The sequence below is a fragment of the Cupressus sempervirens genome, chromosome 3, assembly GCF_028749045.1.
Source record: "Cupressus sempervirens isolate cs-2001-9-10 chromosome 3, ASM2874904v1, whole genome shotgun sequence".
Taxonomy (NCBI): domain Eukaryota; kingdom Viridiplantae; phylum Streptophyta; class Pinopsida; order Cupressales; family Cupressaceae; genus Cupressus; species Cupressus sempervirens.
This window is the reverse complement of record NC_143120.1, coordinates 723944283-723965186: the sequence shown is the minus strand read 5'-3', so window position 1 is coordinate 723965186 and position 20904 is coordinate 723944283.

Here is a 20904-nt window from a genome sequence, read left to right as displayed (position 1 = left end):
AGTCTAAACCTTATCAACTATATAAAATAATTGATCCAAAATTGGATTTTACACATTAACATCAAAAATCTCAAATGCATCAACAAAAAAATCCTTTATATTATACAATACTTGTTTTTTTTTGCGTTCTCTTCTCAACTGTTCTTGCTTTGTCTTACGACATAGCAAGGTTTATAATTCTTCCATCTATTCCAATCTCATTTTGTTCAAGTCATACATAGGAAATGCAATGAATTCATCTATGTTGGAGTTGATGAAATCCAACTCCAAATACACCCAAGATCACCTGCATGCAAATAACCTGTCAAAGGGAAGCCAAGGAGAGAAGAGCATGGAGCTAGGGAAAAACCCTAAATGGACATGAGAGGCAATGAGATATGCAAACAAAAGAAAATATGTATTTACAATATGCTAAATGTTATGAAAATACAAAGAGGGAGCTCAAATATAAAGAGCTCAAGGAATATCCTAGAACAAGCTAGAAGATGCTAGCAGATAAGTGTGACAACTAAGCATACATCCACATGAGGTGGAAAGTCCTCAAATAAGGTGAGAGGATAAGTATGACTTAGGAGAGAACAAACTCCCGTATTGTCAACAACTTATAACAAACTCCTAGACTACAACTAATAAATAAATGCATTAACCTAAGTAAGCTTAAGTAAATAGAATAAATAATTAATAAATTAATTATTTACTCTAACACCCCCCCTTAAGTGCAAATTAGGAAAATGCCTTAAGCTTACAAAACTAAGATGAAATGCAAAATGGGTCCCAGCAATGAGGCCATGTTAGGTACCCATCTACAATGCAACAAAATGCAACCTCTAAACACGGGGAAAGAGAGAAAACCACGTGTGAAAAACCCTCCCCCAAAAAGAGGTAAAAACCTAGTGAAGAACTAAAGAAGCCTCCAACTAGGGGAATGTCCCCTAAAATAGGAACAAGGAGTGATCATGAAGAAGCATCACCCAAGCTTGAAGAAGCCACAAATCTGCCATCAAGAAGAAAATTGCTGATCTAAAGAACCTCCATGGAAGAAGAAGGCACGAACTGAGCATGTCTATATGGTAGATGATCCATCTCACCGAAATGCATAGGTAGCTAGCCACTGCAATCGCCTTGTATATAGGATCAACCACTGAATACATAGCTCACACTAATGAACCATCAAACCACGGATGCATTAGAACAAAAATATAACCCCCCTTTAATGCAGATGGGGTGAGATGATAGGTAGCTAAGAAGGTGGGCTAAAAATCTCATACATACGAACCAAGAATGACGAGAGAGGGAAAGAGGTACAAAACAGCCATAAAGGCATGGTCAAACTGACTCTGCATGGGCTAATGTTGTGGAAGGGACACTCACTTGACAAAGGAAGATAGCACAAAGATGGAAACTACTATCCCCCATGGTGGTTTATGAAAATAGTCCAAGTATAGCTGTCTCAACAACATTCATGACCTCTGGAATGCAAGAGTGACACTTTATCTTAGTGTAATACATAAAAGTGCTTCAAAATGATAGCTACAATGATCAAACTTGAAAACAAGCTACAACAAAACAAAGTACAGCCCAAAACAAAGGATCCCATACCAAGAAAATGATCCTCGAACCTGGAACACCCAAGATATCCACCATGGACCAAAAATGCCAAAACAATGATAGAAAGAGAATGGCACAAAATCTAAAGGAAAAGGACTACATTTTTGAAAAGTAGACAAAACCAGCTTTCTAAAAATATAACATTTTCAAAAAATGGCAATGGGATGCAAAAGAAAAGCTTGTCGGAGTCAAAAATATGACATTGGACTTTGACTAAAAAAAGGGCAATAAAACTACATCAAAATCTGAAAATACCTGCACCAATGTGTTTGTCTCAGAACTAGCTTTTTGGTGCTTCTTTTGGATCGAAAAAATACCTCCGTATGCTCAAGTTATGGCCAAAAAATGGAAGGTAGATCAAAAAGGACCTTGAAGGAGAGGTGCAAGAAGTTTGCTGATGCAAAGATGGTGTCATGATGACATCATCATTTCACATCATTAAAATTAACAACTTGAAGGTCATCACTACAAAAAAAGAGGCCACGTGGTAGGTCCACGTGGCAGATTGGCTGATGTCGCAGGGGCCACGTGGAAAAGTGCCATGTGGCAACCTTGCCACATGTCACACGCAGACTCAGTTGCTGGCACTGACTATACCCCTCAATGATTGTTCAAAATGCTGATGAGTTATGCCACACAGGTGCTAAGTTAGCTTAAATCAGTCCATGTGTCACTGCAAAGACTCTCCAAGTGTTGTTGACTCTACACACAGGTGAAACAAACTCAACACGGCTGAGGCAGAGCGGAAACACATAGCGAAGTGATAGAACAAGTCGTAGAACCTGTGAGGAAGGTGGCACTAAAAGTGAGAGTGGAGGCCTGGCTATGAGATCTAGCCAAGCAAAGTAGACTGTACCTAGGCGGAGCTGACTTTGAGTGGCACAGAGGTAACAACCTCTGGGGGGGAGTCAAAAATAGGCAATGGGGATGTACAAACCACCAGCTTGGGCTTAGTGTGGGTTGTCGCTGGGTGGTGTGGTGGTGGCCACCTAGTGGCCAGCCCAAATATTTTTTTATTTTTATTTTTTTTGATGCTAAGTCTATATGATCTATACAGAGAAGCCCTCCAAATAAAAAATGTTTGCCTCTCGGAGCCCTGTCTCCAAAATTGAAAAGTTTTATATGGATCCTAGCTGAAAAATGTCTTCTGAATCTAATAGTAGTATCCATTTGAGTCCAAAGTGCTCCAAAAAAAATGTTGTTCTCCCGATTTGAAGAAAAATGCACAAACAAACTAGGGTTTGTGACTTCAAATTACGGCTTAAAAAATCCTTCAACAAAGTAGCAGTAGGAAGGCTCTAATACCATGTTAGAGTTGATGAAATCCAACTCCAAAGATGCCCAAGATCACTTGCATGCAAATAACCTATCAAAGGGAAGCCAAGGAGAGAAGAGCATGGAGATAGGGAAAAACCCTAAATGGACATGAGAGACAACCAGATATGCAAACACAAGAAAATATGTATTTACAATATGTTGAATGTTATGAAAATACAAAGAGGGAGCTTGAATATAAATAACTCAAGGAATCTCCTAAAACAAGCTAGAAGACACTAGGAGATAAGTGTGACAACTAAGCATACATCCACATGAGGTGGAAAGTCCTTGAACAAGGTGAGAGGATAAGTATGACTTAGGAGAGAACAAACTCCCTTATTGTCAACAACTTATAACAAACTCCTAGACTACAACTAATAAATAAATGCATTAACCTAAGTAAGCTTAAGTAAATAGAATAAATAATTAATAAATTAATTATTTACTCTAACAATCTAAACTCGCTATTTCCTCTGTTGTATCATTTGTATTTACCATCACCTAAGATCGAGGGGTGCTATCACTAAGTAGTGATATCTGTAATTTTTTTCCCTTTGCACTTGATCCAGGTGTCTTCTCCTATTGAGTTGATTTAACCTATTGTACAAGTGTAATAGTTAAGGTCTTTGGAGGTGTTAGTGAACATATTTTTTATTCAACAATAATGAAATATATTGACCCTTAATGCCCAAAAATAGTCAGATGAGTTATCATTGATTGATAACCATCCTCTACATTAAGAGGTACAACTCCCTTATGAAAGGATATTCAATGAATTGGATAAATTGATTATGTCTTTAACCTAAAGACACAAAGGTTTGCTAAAATTCACCCATCAATATGGAATGAATGCAACTACAAGGTTTACAAATAGAATAAAGAGAGAAAGAATGGAAAATAACCATACAACCAATCAATCAATCCTTTTTATATAACAGAGAAATGGAGAAAAGAATTGTTTTATTCTATAAATATAAATAGCCACAAAACTAGATTCAAACATGAAAGTAGTGACCATACGATCAACTAAAATTCAAAAATTACACCTTCAGACTGTAACATCTGATAAACATAATCTATCTCTATTATGAAAACATAATAGGAAACCTTGTGATTAACTTGTCCCTATAACTACAAAAGAAAAGTAGAATAGCAAACTATTATGCTTTCTCTATTACAATCAACATTTAAAATATGTCTTTTTCTTGTAGCCTTAGGACTGCCCAGAAAAAGAAGAACCATAGCCTCATTGTTCCCATCCCCTATTTAACATTTTTTCTATCCTTATATAACCTTTTTGTCACCAACATAACTAATTCTTTGAATCAAAATCTTTAATTACTTCCCGATAATATTCTTTATTTTCACTGACTTTCAGTCCTAATCCCTTAATCTTAAATAATTTGGTCATCTTAAATGATATGCTTCTTCATCATAAATTATCTAGCAATTTGACTCGTGAAACTTCATAATTTCTATAGACAGTTATGGAAGGACATGAGTAGTTGAGGCTTATGATGAGCACAATCCATATTGCTAGATTGGGTCAATAGTTTTGAATCCTCTTACCATGTTACAGGATCCAAAAAACTATGTTATTGTGTCTGATTCTCCTTGCCATACAAATTTTCTTAACCTTGAGAATTATGTCAAACAGTTTGATGGTAGTCTCCATGGATTGATATGGCTTTCACTAGCTATCGGCATATATTAGGTGTTGAGAATAGATTGAAAATAGTACAAAGAGGGAGATTTTTGAGAGTAAAGTATGATTAAAGAAGTATAATCAATATGTCTCAATCATTGTTTTGTCACTGATGTCAAACCTGCTATTTGTTGGTAAGACAACTGCTTATATGATTTAAGTACTACTACTTATTTGATCGATGAAGAGGATTTGATCAAAAGATGAAACAATAGTACCTAGAGGAAAGGTTGAGTTATGCTTTTGTAAGGAGGTACAAGAATCAGTTAAGTCAGTGATAACATGACATATTAATATTCTACTTAAGGTTACAAAGATTGGTTACACTAAGAAAGTTTAGAAGAACAAACTACACAAATTTTGTCTACCAAGCTTAATTGGGTGGATAGTAGGTGCCGAGAAAAGTCAATGGAAGCCGAGCAAAAAATCAATTGGAGCTTAGTAAAAGTCTATTCTAGTGTATGCTAAGCAAAATAGTGGATGTTGAGTAAAGTTTAGTTGATGTCGAGCACCAGTAAACTTTAGTTTGTGCTAAGTGATTTTACAAAGGATGTCAAGCAACACAGTATGTGTCGAGCATCAGAAGCAAGATAATGCTAAGTGGCTGGATTATTTAAAAGATTGTGAATTTGATGGATCTGAGCCAACAAGTTTATTTTCTTGGATAATGTGGTGGAAGACAAGATTGATGAGCTAGAGACACAAAATTCAAGGTAAACTATTTTTAGGCAAATTCAAAGAGGATTCAAGGAAAAGTTTCTAGAAGAGATATGAAATACATGGGGTAGATTCATTGTATCCTACCTAATCTATCATAACCCTAAATTGGATGATGGAGAATGAGTAGCAAAAGATCTTAATTTCCTATTTATAGGAATGACTGGTTAGAAGCAAAGGTTGTCATGTGCAAGAACCTAAGGAAGACAAGGAGTCAAAGGTTTTACTTCATCAAGTGACCTAAGAGAAGAGTCTACAATGCCTTGTTAAGAAAGAAGGTTTAAGGGTATAAATGCTTGAAGGGTGAACAAGCTATTAGAGCTGCAATGAGTAAAGGCCAACCAAAATGGAGGACTGAAATAGAGATTTGTAATCTACAAATGGAGTTGTAAGTTGTTACCAGATCAAGCCTTATTGTTAGTCTCTAATAATTGTATCAGTCTAGGGTAAATCCTTTGGATTAAGGTTGACCTAACAATCATTTGTAAATCCTTTAATTGGGTGACATTCCAAGTGAATGGTCTAAAGTCCTCTAACAAGGCTCACTCCTAACAAGGTGATTGAAATCCATTAACATGATGACATTTAGCAGTGTGTATTGTAACCTTTAACAAGGTTGGCCTTTCACAAGGCATCACTTCATAAGAGTGAAAAAGAGTAGCATGTTAGTGGTGGTTTTTCCCAAATTGGGTTTCCACATAAATCATTGTGTCAAGTGTGTTGATGAATTTGTTATGCTTCATGTTTACATTTTTGTAAGTTGATTTAATAGTAATCTACAAGATTTTTTTATTGCATAATATTATGGATGCATGCATGAAGATAAATGTTTTATGGGTTCACTAAGCTGTGAAAAGTTTTATTTATACATTTGGACCTTGGTTAACTGATTACACCCCCCCCCACTCTTGATTATTCTAAAGTATTCCAACAATTAGGATCTATACTCCATCCAATTTATTTATATGTGTATAGAAAGAAATTGGGAGAATAACATAGCCAAGGCATTTCAATCTCCAAAGTGGGCAAGAGAGAGATTCCATTGATAATATATAACCTCAATCGTGATTTACAGAGGAAGACTATTGACTGATATATACCATGAATGAGGGGCTTTGAATATATATGCACCGAATAATTAACTCCCTATGGCTCTAACTTGTTATATTATGGGCGTTGAGTTCATAATTATGATGATCCATGAAGTTCTCATTTTGTCAGATAGTTGATGTGCCTTTGTAAGTGAAAATGGGACCCGCACTCTGTCACAATTTTACTAAATCTCATTGATTGGATGATCATGAAGATTGTTTCCATTAGAGCCTCATTTTTCACATATGTTTGATGCATCGATCTTTCATACCTTGGTTGGATTTGAAGGATTGACCTTTGAATAGATTGGGACTTGTGGTTTGTGACTAGTTCCAACTTTTGTAATGTGTGTTCATTGGCATTTAGTCAGAGAATTTGCATTAATTCATGTAAACTATTGTCATATCCTCATGGTCTATTCAACTCACAAATTAAAAACCATGAGCTAACTTTGTTGTTTGCTTCTAGGGACACATGATCACCATGAGAGCTTGTTCTTATTGAGTCTAACTCATGGAGTCTCTGTCAATTTGTAAAGAGAAGAATTTTGGAGTTCAATTTTGAATTTCTACACAATGATGTCGATGGTTCAAACAAGAGTGAAACGGGTTTCATCATCTATGTTCAATGGTCTTCATATCTCAATCATTACTTTAGAATCATCAATTAAATATGAGCTTTTGTGACTTCCATCAAAGCCTTCATTGTACCCAAGGTAAATTCACGTTCAAACCCGAGTTGACACACACATTATCCATATCTTATGTACTAATGGTCTTGAGGTTAAGCCTTTGTGCTCACACATAAAAATTTGGATATATATGATGGTCTTGATACTAAGGAGAAATTAATTCAGACATAATCATCTTTTAACATGAACTATTAACATATTGCATTTGAATTGAGCCATGTGGGGGAAGACATTTCAAGGCATAATGATCTAAAATGAAAAGTTTCTTCACCTCCGACATTGTGAGGGATCATGCCACTTGGTTGGTTCCATCATATGAGATAACATTTTCCAAACAGGTAATTTTTCAATGAATTGCATGATGCTCCACCATTTCTTTTGAAGGGAAATATTGAATTCATAGCTTCATTTAGAACTTTGGCAAAGTTTCCTTCATGTGAGCCCTAATTTCTTGAATTCTTAACTTAGAAATATTGAACTATTGGAACAAAACCATCGGTTTTCTTGTGACTTGAATTCATATCTTTGATATGTGTTTCCAATTATAAACTTCAATCACTACACTTGAATTCTTGAACTAAAACTTGAAACTGAATTTGAACTGACAAATCTTGAATCTAGTTCTAAACTTTGAACCTTGAAGCTGAGGACATGCAATTCATAAACTTGAACTTGAACTAGGGACCTACGAACCTGAGTCATGCCTTTGAACCTTTGAACTTTGAATTTTTAACTTTAAAACTAATTTTGAACTTTGAACCTTGACCTTAATGGTTCGGGGTTCAACTTCAATATGATCTATGAACACTACCTCCTTTACAAACCAAGCCTCACAAAAGCATTATTAGTAACAAAAACCAAAGAGGAACTTAAACAATTTTATAATATTTTCTCGCTAGGTCAATTTTCAAATTTTAAAACTTAGGTGTTAAAAATATGCTTATAGCTAGCTTTGATTGGGGAGGTGGACCATAAGGGACATGAAGAATCCAGAAAGCCTCTGGTAGGAGACCAGTGCTTAGCCATTGGAAAATAGAGTTGACATACAACAGAGATCAAAGGGACTACTTGTAGAGAGGGAAGAGTAGGGAAATACCCAAAACACCTAAGCTACTAGTAAGAAAAAACAAATAACTACACTACACAGCACCAAAATCTCTAAGAGCGACAAGATATATACAATTATATACAGGTGAGAAGAACTTGCCAAAGAATTAGTGTTGAGGAGGACTTACACGAAGCCATTCACCAGTTATGAGAAGAAAGATCATTTTCAGAACAATGAATTGCATCGGCATGGTGCATCCTAATACCACTTCAATTTGGAAAACTCTCCATCTTGGTAACTCAAATTGATCATTTGCAAGAATTTTATCAACCATACACCACACCCAAAGAGCTACATCTCATCATAAATTTCTTATTTTTCCTTAGCCTTATGTAGAGAACTTCCAGGACCATTTCCAATACACAACCAAAATAAATGATATTCAAACACTTCTATAGAAGAGATTGGGTCATTTTCTTTATATACACTCTTGGGATCAGTAGAAGTAAAAGGATCTTTATGATTGAAATCACCCTCATAATAAAAGTAAGCTTCTTCAAAAGTGCAGTCAGCCTTGATTGAGTTAAATTCATCACCACCTATCACTATTGTCTGAAAATCCTTGATATAAAGAAAAGAAATGAGAGCTTATACTCGAAGCTTTCACAAAAATCATCCCTTCTTTTTTGGTTGGGAAGGATTGGAGAACATCTGCTTCATTATGAGGAAACATCTTTACTAAGATATTCAATGGCCTTTGGGACTGTATTGCTACTTGTTTCACACTTTCTACCCCAAGAGAGAAGAAACAATATTTTTCACCCGAAGGTGACATCTAGAATAGAGGGTTGTCTACGTACTCATAAATCCCCGTTGGTAAGTATAATGGGTAAGGCACACTTCAAGTAACTTTACCTTCTAGTTCTATGAATTCTTCCTTTGTCTTTCTTGTTGCTACATTTACATTTGAAAACCCTCTATCTAGGCTAACCATATCATCACTATTGAGCATTTTCCCTCAAGATCTTCTTGCTTGATTTTTGGCAAGAACTTTTCAATAATCTTTTCTTCATTCAAAGAATCACTTCCCAAGCAAGTGGATGTTGGTCTAGGTTGTATCCTTTCAAAATCCTTATTATTTCTAAGTGCTACACCCCATTCATATTTCTCTTCCTCTACTAAATTGTGAGAATCTAAAAAGCTTGTAGCTAGGCTTGAATTAATTTCATTATCAGCACAATAAGACTCACATGAGGTAAAAGACTCTACAATAGGTTTATTTAGATAACCCTACTTATCTTTATCCCAAGTAGAAAACATAACCTCAAACTCTGGTTGTTCATACATCTAAGAGTGTTCATCCTTAAACTTACTAAAGAAGAAAAACTACCAGCATCTTTAGACTTGGGAAAAAGAATGAAATCTGAGAGGCTTTCTTCACTTATATTTTTCTTTCTTATTGATATTTGACCTCCATAAGGTTGCATTGTTTCTTTTTCAGTAGATAAGGGTTGCCTCAATGTGGTTTCATCTTCACAAGGGATACCTCCTAAGATGTTTGGTGATTCTTGAGGTTGAGTCTTCTCAACACTATCATCAACATGATTTCCATATGCTTTAGGAACCTCCTTCCTAAGAAGAGTTTCAGAACCATAGGGATGACTTTTGAGGCATAGCTCAAACTCACATCTGTCACAAGTTACATTCTCTTCACAAGGCTAAGAGACTTCTTGCTTAATCTCTTGCTCATTCATAACAAGGTAGTTGTAGTAGAGGGATGAAAATGGAATAAATGGAGCTTCAAATTGCACTCTTCTCTTACATTCTTCCAAATCTTTCATCTTGTGAATTCTATAACACAAACTCCTCCACAACAGGTTAGAAGTGTGATCATCTTCAAGTTTGAGGTGTGTTTTCATAGCATTTGAAATGCTTTCTTTACAGTGCTCCCAAAATTCTTGCAGCAATTTATCATTCATCTACATAATTTCAAGTATAGTAAGGTCGGATCTCTTCTTCTTTGTGAGCTTTCTATCTGGCATGGTCATTTCACAGAGTCGCCAATCTCCTACACACAGATAAATTTAAAACTAAGAAACCAAATGTCAAGCACCGATCTTTGCTTTCAAGTCCCCAATAGAGTCACCAAAAATCTATTAGTGAACATATTTCTCCTTCAACAATAATGAAATATATTAACCCTTAATGCCCAAAAAGAAGAAACAATGTACTAATAGTTGGATGAGTTATCATTAATTGACAACCATCTTGTGAATTGAGAGGTACAACTCCCTCATTAAAGGATATCCAATGAATTGGATAAATTGACTATGTCTTTAACCTGAAGACATGAAGGTTTTCTAACATTCTAATGCAGAAGCATCCAGAGGTATAAGGGCAATCTTGTGTCACCCAAAAAATATACCTATACATAGTTTCTATTTCATGTGTTTTCATTTTTGGATACCCATTTGGGTCAAATAAAGGTTCCAACTCTCACAGTTCCACTATTAGTGTTCTAAGTTAGAGTTTTTAAGCACCTTAGGATATGTGTAAATGCCAGAAAAATAGGACTGTGTGATTGAGCCATAATTATGGTGAGTTAGAAGGTACAATTTTGAGGGATGATGGTAATTTTAATTTAGAACATTCCAAATAAAGAATCAAGTCAAAAGGCCCCACGGTTAGAAAGTTAATGCAGTTTTTTGATTTTTGGAGACCTCTTAAGAATGCTTCAAAGTTAGGTTTGAGGCACAAAATGACCTTGTATGGGCTTGAAAAAAGGGAGATGAGTGAATTTGGTCCATAAGGCTATAGAGAACTTTGAGAGATTTCCAAAAATGTAAACGGTTCGTCAATCGGAGCTACGATTCAAAAGTTATGCCTCCCAGAAGTTTGGCTACCATTTCTGGATTCTTCTAATTTTGCATTGACTTCTAATGCGACTTCTGGAGCCTTCTACTTTGGTGGTGGATGCAAACTAGCACTTTCTAGAATGTATTCCTAATCCTTAACCTTTGGGGGTCTATTTAAGGACATTTCTGGCATTGTAGGAGGCAGTTCAGAGTGGAGTTTGAGAGAAGGTACTAGAAGAAGAAATTATCTCTAGATTTATACTATTGTAAGCCCATAGGGCATGTTTTGGAGTCTATTCTCTCTGCACTGAGTGTATTAGCATATTATCATAGTTAATAATTTTTTCCCTTTCCTATTGTGTCCATTATGTTCTTGGGTTGTGTCTCTGTCAAGTGGTATCAGAGCAGGTTTTCTTGAGTGTGTAGACAGAGTGCCAACTGTGAGGCAGTTTGCACCAAGACTATGCGGTTGTGGGTTTGAGTTAAGAAGATGCCTCCATGAAGAGAGCGAGGTGGAAGGGTCAGATCTATTAATCTTGAGGAGGTTAGATCCCTTCAAAGGTAGGTTCAAGCGTTGTAGGAGGAGCTCTGAAGAGGAACAAATGTTGCCGTAGGTGCTAAAAGTGAGGATGACAATGAAGAAGAAGACATTGGACTGGAAGGGGAAGTTGAAGGGGAAGTTCTAAATCAGGATGAGGAGAGGCTTTTTAGCGCCATTACTAAGTTTGGAAAAAAACCTACAATTGATGTGGGTGTATTTTCAGGAAATCTGAAACCAAATGAGTTGATCGACTAGATCAATGAACTGGAGGAGTACTTTGAGTATGAGGATATCATGGATCCAGATAGGGTTAATTTTGCCAAGGCCATGCCAAAATATGGTGGCAAGAGGTTCAATTGGAAAGAAATAGAAGAGGAAAGGAGAAGATCCAAAGGTGGGATCACATAGTGGACAAACTAAAGAAGCAGTTCATTCCTATTGACTATGAGCTTGATTTGTTTAAGAAGATGCATGGGTTAAAGTAAGAAGGAAAATTAGTCTAGGAATATATGGAGGAGTTTTACCGACTTCTTATTAGAGCAGGGCATGCAGAAGCAAATAAGGAGAAGGTTGCTCATTATATCAGCGGGTTGCGACCTAGCATCTAGGAGGAATTAAGTCTGGTAAGAATGACCAGTGTTGAAGAGGCATACCAGTTTTCTCTGCGAGTTGAAAAGAAGTTAAATAAAAGGTTTGAAGGGAGACAAAGAGGGCATGGTCAAGGAGGAAGGGGCAGTGGTAGGTCATCTAGAGGCCGAAATGAGACCCAAAAGAAAAATGAAGATGTGGGTACTAGTAGGAACTAGAGGAATGAGGATTTCAACCACTCCTGTGATCAAAACTTCAGAGATTAGAGAGGAAGAGGTAGAGGATGTGGATAAGGTTCAAGAAGAGGAGGCTTCTATGGTACCTATTTCCATTGCAATGAACAAGGTCATCGTGTCTTTGAATGTCCTCAACGATAAGGAAGGACAGATAGGAAAGCTAAGGGCCAAGCTAGGGTTGCTCATGTGGATGAGGATGCACAGTCATCACATTCAGAGGATGCAAAAAGAGGAGAGACTTTGGTAAATGAAAGGGTCCTACTAAGTGGTGAGATTGAACCACGACAAAGGAGGAATCTATTTCGTACCAAGTGTAAGTGTGAGGATAAATATTGCAATGTGATCGTTGATGGTGGTAGCACTGACAACTTGGTGTCAAAGGAGATGGTCTCTAAGCTGAAGCTCAAGAGGGAGAAACACCCCCAGCCCTATCGGATCGCTTGGGTGAAGGATGATCATAAGGCCCTGGTAAGTGAACAATGTTTAATGAAGTTCAAAATCAGGAGCTACCATGATGAAGTTCTCTGTGATATTATTCCAATGGATGTCTGCCATTTATTGTTGGGAAGACCCTGGCAGTTTGATAGGCATGTAGTACATGATGGTCATGCAAACACATACTCTCTGACAAAAGATGGAGTTCGCCACAAATTGAAGCCCATGATAAAGGAAGGCGAAAAGGTATGCAGCAGTGCTAGGATCTGTCTTGTTGATGGAAGAAAGTTTTTAGATGGCATGAAACATCAGCGTATGTGTTATGCTTTGATTCCTAGAAAAGATAAGGAAGGTAGTAGTGAAATACCACTTGAAGTTTCAGATTTATTAAGTGAGTTTGGAGATATCATCTCTGATAATGTTCCAGAAGGATTGCCACCAGTAAGGAAAATCAATCATCAGATAGATTTAATCCCTGAAGCTAGTTTTCCTAACAAGGGTGCTCATAGGATGACTCCTACTGAAACTGAGGAGCTAAATAGACAGGTTCAGGAGCTATTGAGGAAGGGTTTGATTCAAGAGATCCTGAGTCCTTGTGCAGTACCTGCAATACTGGCACCAAAGAAGGATGGAGAGTGGAGAATATGTACAAACTCATGAGCTATAAACAAGATAACCATCAAGTATCAGTTTTATTTGCCAAGAATGGATGATCTTATGGACTGCTTGAATGGAGCTCAGTACTTCACAAAGATAGATCTCAAGAGTGGCTATCACTAGATACGGATATGAGAAGGAGATGAGTGGAAAACTGCCTTCAAGACCAAGGAAGGTCTTCATGAGTGGCTAGTCATGCCCTTTGGATTGACAAATGCCCCAAGCACCTTCATGCGACTTATGAATGAGGTACTTAAGAAGTTCTTGGGAAAAATTGTTACTGTCTATTTGGATGATATTTTAATTTTCAGCAAGACTTTGGAAGAACATTTATTGTATATTCGTAGTGTCCTTGAAAGGTTGAGGGAAGAGAAACTATTAATTAATCTAAAGAAGTGTAGCTTTGCTAAAAAAGAGTTAGTCTACCTGGGGTTTTTTGTATCCCTTGAAGGTCTCAAAATAGATCCAGAGAAGGTAAAAGCCATCTTGGAATGGCCTACTCCAAGGTCTGCTACTGAGGTAAGATCATTTCATGGTCTGGTTAGTTTTTACAGGAAGTTCATTAAGAATTTCAGTGGCATATGTGCACCCCTGACTGACACAATAAGAGGGGATAGAAAAGAGTTCAAATGGACTGTGGCAGCTATGAGAAGTTTTGAATTGCTGAACATGGTGATAGAACAACCTGTGTTGGCACTTCCTAATTTTAGTAAGGCGTTCTAGGTGGATTGTGATGCTAGTGGCAGTGCTATTGGGGCTGTATTGAGCCAAAAAGGTAAGCCTATTGAATATTTTAGTGAAAAATTGAATGATGCGAAGAAGAAGTATTCTATTTATGATCAAGAGTTCTATGCAATAGTTCAAGCCTTAAAGAAATGGAGGCATTATTTATTGCCAAAGGAATTTGTTTTATATATTGATCACTAGGCATTATAGTACCTAAATAGCCAAGGTAAATTGAACTAGAGGCATATGAAGTGGGTAGAGTTCTTGCAGAGCTATACATTTGTGTTGAAGCATAGAAGTGGAAAGTCTAATAGGGTTGCAGATGCATTGAGTAGGAGGCAGTTGTTTTTTACAGTAATGCAAGTTGAAGTAGTTGTGTTTGATGAACTCAAGAATATGTACCCTGAGGATCCTGATTTTGCGAAAGCGTGGAAAGCTTGTAAAGAACTTTTTGTTGTAGACAGAACCAAGTGGTTAGACTATTTGATTCAGGATGGTATGTTGTTCAAGGGCAGTCAATCGTGCATTCCAAGGAGTTCCATGAGGAAAAATTTGATTAAGGAGAAACACAGTGGAGGGATGGCAGGACATTTGGTCGATATAAGACCATTGCCATTCTTAGAGAACATTATTTTTGGCCTCAAATTTCACAGGATGTGAAGAATTTTGTATAGATTTTTCAGGTTTATCAAGTGGCCAAGGGATTTAGTCACAATACTGGACTATATCAGCCATTGTCTATTCCATCAAAGCCATGGGAAGACATAAGTATGGATTTTGTTCTTGGATTGCCGAGGACACAAAGGGATAATGACTCAATATTTTTGGTGGTTGATAGGTTCTCCAAAATGTCACATTCCATTCCATGCCACAAAACTCATGATGTCGTCCATATTGTAGACTTGTTTTTTAGAGAGGTGGTGAGACTACATGGTTTCCCAAGGAGTATAGTTTTTGACAGAGATACTAAAATTGTGGGTTATTTCTGGAAGACATTGTGGAAAAAGTTGATAACGGACTTGAAATTCAATTCCACACATCACCCGCAAACTAACGGCCAAACAGAAGTGGTAAACAGAAGTCTGGGCAATTTGCTAAGATTTTTTGTTGGGGATAAGCCCAAGAGATGGGATTTGATTCTACCACAAGCGAAATTTTCTTACAATAACTTTATAAATAGGAGTATTGGTAGATCACCATTCCAAATTGTATATGGAAGTAGCCCAAGGACTGCACCAAAATTAAGGAAGACGAAGCAAGGGGAGAGGACAAGTGCTGAAGCAGAAGAATTTGCTGAACATATCAAGCGTCTACATGAGGAGGTCCTTACACACATTACCAAGATGAATCAATAGTATAAAGCTAGGGTTGATCAAAGGAGAAGACATAAGGAGTTTCAAGTAGGGGATCTAGTCATGGTACACTTAAGAAAGGAAAGGTTTTCAGTAGGTACTTACAACAAGCTGAAAATGAAAAAATTTAGCCCCTGCAAAATTTTGAAGAAACATGACTCAAGAAATGCATATGAGGTGGAGTTGCTAGATGGAATTCACATTTCTCCTATCTTCAACATTGCAGACTTAATAGAGTATCATGATGATGGTGCAGATGAGGGGTTGATGCTAGAGCCATGTCCAATTCCTACTTCTAAGAAGGAGGAGATAGAAGAGATTTTGGACAGTCATGTGGGCATGGGTACCAAAAATAGGAAATATGAAGAGTACCTGGTTAAGTGGAAAGGACGGCCGATAGAGGACTCAACTTGGATATCAACAGCTGAGTTTTCCCATTTGGGATTTCCTCTATCATCCATAAAGTGACAGGGTCACTTTTCAATCTACCCTGGGTGTCTGATGTAAGAGCATCTAGAGGTATAAGGGCAATCCTGTGTCACCCAAAAAATATACCTAGACTTAGTTTTTGTTTCATGTGTTTTCATTTCTAGATACCCATTTGGGTCAAATAAAGGTTCCAACTCTCACAGTTCCACTATTAGTGTTTTGAGTTAGAGATTTTAAGCACCTTGGGATACGTGTAAATGCTAGAAAAATAGGACTATGTAATTGAGCCATAAGAAGGTGCAGTTTGGAGGGATGATGGTAATTGTAATTTAGAACATTCTAGAAAATGAATTAGGTCAAAAGGCCCCACGGTTAGAAAGTTAATGCAGTTTTTCGATTTCTGGAGACCTCCTAAGAATGCTTCAAAGTCAAGTTCGAGGCACAAAATGACCTCGTACTGGCCTAAACATGGGGGACGAGAAAATTTGGTTGATAGGGCTATAAAGCACTTCGAGAGCTTTTCGAAAATGTAAACAGTTTGTCAATCGGAGCTACGGTTCACAAGTTATGCCTCCCAGAAGTTCGGCTACTATTTCTGAATTCTTCTAATTTTGCGCTGACTTCTAATGCGTCTTTTGCAGCCTTCTATTTTGGCGGTGGATGCAAACTAGCACTTTTTAGAATGTATTCCTAATCCTTAACCTTTGGGTCAGAGTGGAGTTTGAGAGAAGGTACTGGAAGAAGAAATTATCTCCAGATTTATACTATTGTAAGCCCATAGGGCATGTTTTGGAGTCTATTCTCTCCGCACTAAGTGTATTAGCATATTCTCATAGTTAATAAAGTTTTCCCTTTCCTATTGTGTCCATTTTGTTCTTGGGTTGTGTCTCCATCACATTCACCCATCGATATGGAATGAATGTGATTACAAGATTTATGAATAGCATATTTATGAAAAAGAATAGAAAATAGCCATATGACCAATCAATCAATCCTATTTACATCACAGAGAAATGGAGAAAAATATATTTTATTCTGTAAATATAAATAGACACAAAATTAGATTCAAAACATGAAAGTAGTGACCAAACGATCCAACACAATCCAAAAATTACATCTTCAGATCATAAGATCTTATAAACATAATCTATCTCTATTATGAAAACATAACAAGAAACCATATGATTAACCTATCCCTAGAACTACAAATGAAAAGTAGAATATCAAACTAATCATCTTTCTCTATTATAATCAACATTTAAAATATGTCTTCTTATAGCCTCAAGACTTCCTCGAAAAAGAAACCCCAGTGTCAATGTTCCCATCCCCTATTTAACATTTTGGCCATCCTTATAACCTTTCGGCTACCAACATAACTGATTCTTGGAATCAAAATCTTTCATTACTTCCCGATGATATTCTTTATTTTCACCTCCTTTGAGTCCTAACTCCTTAATCTTTAATATCTTGGCCATTTTAAATGATATGCTTCTTCATCGGAAATCGTCTAGTATTTAAGAAGGCTAATAGATATAAATATGTCCATACTTGGGTGACATGTGGCATTGCTTATAATTTCCATTTCAATAAACGTTTATCATAACCTGTGTTCTATATTGATGATTCTACAACCTTGCAACAATTTTGACAGTGTTGGGATCTCATGATTGTGAGGAGGGTTGATGCTCAGCTATGCTCTTTGAAGAAATTCACTGAACTTACAATTGTTAATTCAGCTCGTGAGACTTCATAATTTCTACAAACTGTTATGGAAGGACATGAGCAGTTGAGGCTTACAATAAGCACAAGCCATAGTGCTAGATCGGGTCAATAGTTTTGAATCCTCTTAACATGTTACAGGCTCCCAAAAACTATGTTATTGTGCCCGATTCTCCCTGCCATAAAAATTCACTTAACCTTGAGACATTATGTCAAACTATTTGATGCTAGTCTCCATGGATTGATTCAGCCTTCACCGTCTATCGGCATCTATTACGATCTGTACTCCATCCAATTGGTTTGTATGTGTATAAAAAGAAATTGGGAGAATGACATAGCCTGGGAATTCCAATCTCCAAAGTGGGCAAGAGAGAGATTCCATTGATAATATACAATCTCGATCGTGATTTAGAGAGGAAGATCGTTGACTGATATGTGCCATGAATTGGGGGCTTTGAATATATATGCACCAAAGAATTGAGTCCCTGTGGCTCTGGCTCGGTTACATTATGGGCGTCAAGTTCACAATTATGATGATCCATGAAGCTCTCGTTCTGTCAGACAGTTGATGCGCCTTAACCTACACTCTGTCACAGTTTTACTAACAACTCGCTGATTGGGTGATCATGAAGATGGTTGCCATTAGAGCCTTAGTTTTCCCATATGTAGATCCATCGATCTTTCATACCTTGGTTGGATTTGAGGGATCGACTTCTGAATAGATTGGGACTTGAGGTTCGTGGCTAGTTCCAATTTTTGTGATGTACGTTAATTGGCATTTAGTCAGACAATTTGCATGAATTCATCTGAACCATTGTCATATCCCGTTGGTTTATTCACCTCACAAATTCAAAACCATGAGCTTACTTCTCTGTTAGCTTCTAGAGAAACATGATCACCATTAGAGCTTGTTCTTATTGAGCCTAACTCATGGAGAGTCCATCAATTTGTGAAGAGAGGAAGTTTGGAGTTCAATTTTGAATTTCTAGACAATGACATCGATGGTTCAAACGGGAATGAATCGGGATTCATCATCAGTATTAGGTGGTCTTCATATCTCAATCATTACTTTAGAATCATCAATTAAATATGAGCTTTTGTAACTTGCATCGGATCCTTCATTTTATCCAAGGTAAATTCATGTTCAAACTCGAGCTTGACACACACATTATCCATACCATCCATATTAATGGTCTTGAGTTGAAGTATTTGTTCTCTCACATACAAATTTGGATATATATGATGGTCACGATGCTGAGGATAAATTAATTCAGACATATTCATCTTTGAACATAAACTATTGACACCTTGCATTTGACTTGAGCCATGTGGGAGAAGAGATTTCAAGGCATAATGATCTAAACTGAAAAGTGTCTTCGCCTCCTACATTGTGAGGGATCATGCCACTTGTTTGGTTCCATGGTATGAAATAACATTTTCCAAAATGGTAATCTTTCAATGAATTGCATGATGCTCTACCATTTCTTTTGAAGGGAAATACTAAATTCATAGCTTCATTCAGAACTTTACTGAAGTGTCCTTCATGTGGGCCCTAATTTCTTGAATTATTAAATTAGAACTATTGAACTATTGGAACTGAAACATCAATTTTCTTGTGACTTGAATTCATATCTTTGATTTATGTTCCCAATTATAAACTTTGATCATTGTATTTGAATTCTTGAACTGAACCTTGAAACTAAATCTAAACTTAGTTTTAAACTGACAAATCTTGAATTTGGTTTTGAACTTTGAACCTTGAAGCTGAGGACCCACAATTTGAAAACTTGAACTTGAACTAGGGACTTACGAACCTATCATGCTTCTGAACCTTTGAACTTTTAACATTTAACTTTAAACCTAGTTTTGAACTTTGAACCTTGACCTTAATAGTTCATGGTTCAACTTCAATACAATCCATGAACACTGCCTCCTTTACAAACCAAGCCTTACAAAAGCATCATTAATCACAAAAACCAATAAGAGAGTTAAACAATTTTAGAATATTTTCCTACTAGGACCATTTTCAAAGTTTAGAACTTGGGTGTTAAAAAAATGCTTACAGTAGGTATGGCACTCTACAGTTGTATAAGAGCTTGGATAGCCTCTTTTTCTTTGGGTTTATCTTTCTATGACATCTCTTTCTCTGCTTCTATCTTCCTCTCACATGTTCTAGCATCTATGACATGGGTGAATTGTGGAAACACAATTATTGCCTTGCCCTATTGCTCGACACTCATGTCAGAAACCACTATAACTGATGTAACATTAAAACCTTTAGTACTTGCACTCTTAATCCTTGGATAGTCTTGTACTTGTAGTAACATTGGATTGGTGCATGGTAGAGATGGGTCTAAGGCATCTAGTGTAGCATTTTTTAGATCTTCCTTAGTCAACACATTCTAATCCTATAGGGATGAATCGGGAATGTCCTCAATTGTGACAACATCTTGTTGTTCACACCCTTCTACTAATTTTCTTATCTCTTCCACAAGTTTTACAACCTCTTATGTATCATCTTCTTTGTAGTGCCTACCCTCGTTCACATCTTCTCTGGACATATTATTGCTATTGTTATCAGACTTTGATGGACTAGTTTATGTAGATGGATTAGTGGTATTGTTTTGACACTATCAGACATTATATTGTGGATTCAGTTATCATGTGATGAGATCATTTAGACTTCACATTTCATGTATGTATGATGATCACTATATTGTTTTCAGTTACTGTTGATGATTAGTTAGATGGTTGATTATCTTATGTGCTTTATTATGGATACTTACCCCATACTTGCATTGTATGGTGTGCGTGTTTTCTTATTGTATGGCGTTTCTGATGTGGTTAAGGAAGGGAGTCGTAGTCACCTGCTTAGTCGGGATCTACACGATGCACCACTTCCTGCCATTGCCTGTTTAGCTTAGCACTATATATTTTGTATGTACATGCATGGCTTTTCTACAGGTTGCAGGTACCGGGTATCGACTTCCCTGAATTGCCAGGATGAGCGTACCCTATTATACTATCTCAATGATAAGAGAGGGGAGATAAATTCTCAAGTCCAAATCCCAAACCCTAAAACCATTTGTCCTAGTGAGATAGGACAAGTATCTGAGTTGAGTACCCACTGAATGTGTCGGATGACATATTTTGTGATTTTTAATCTTTTAGACTGATTTGGTATGAAT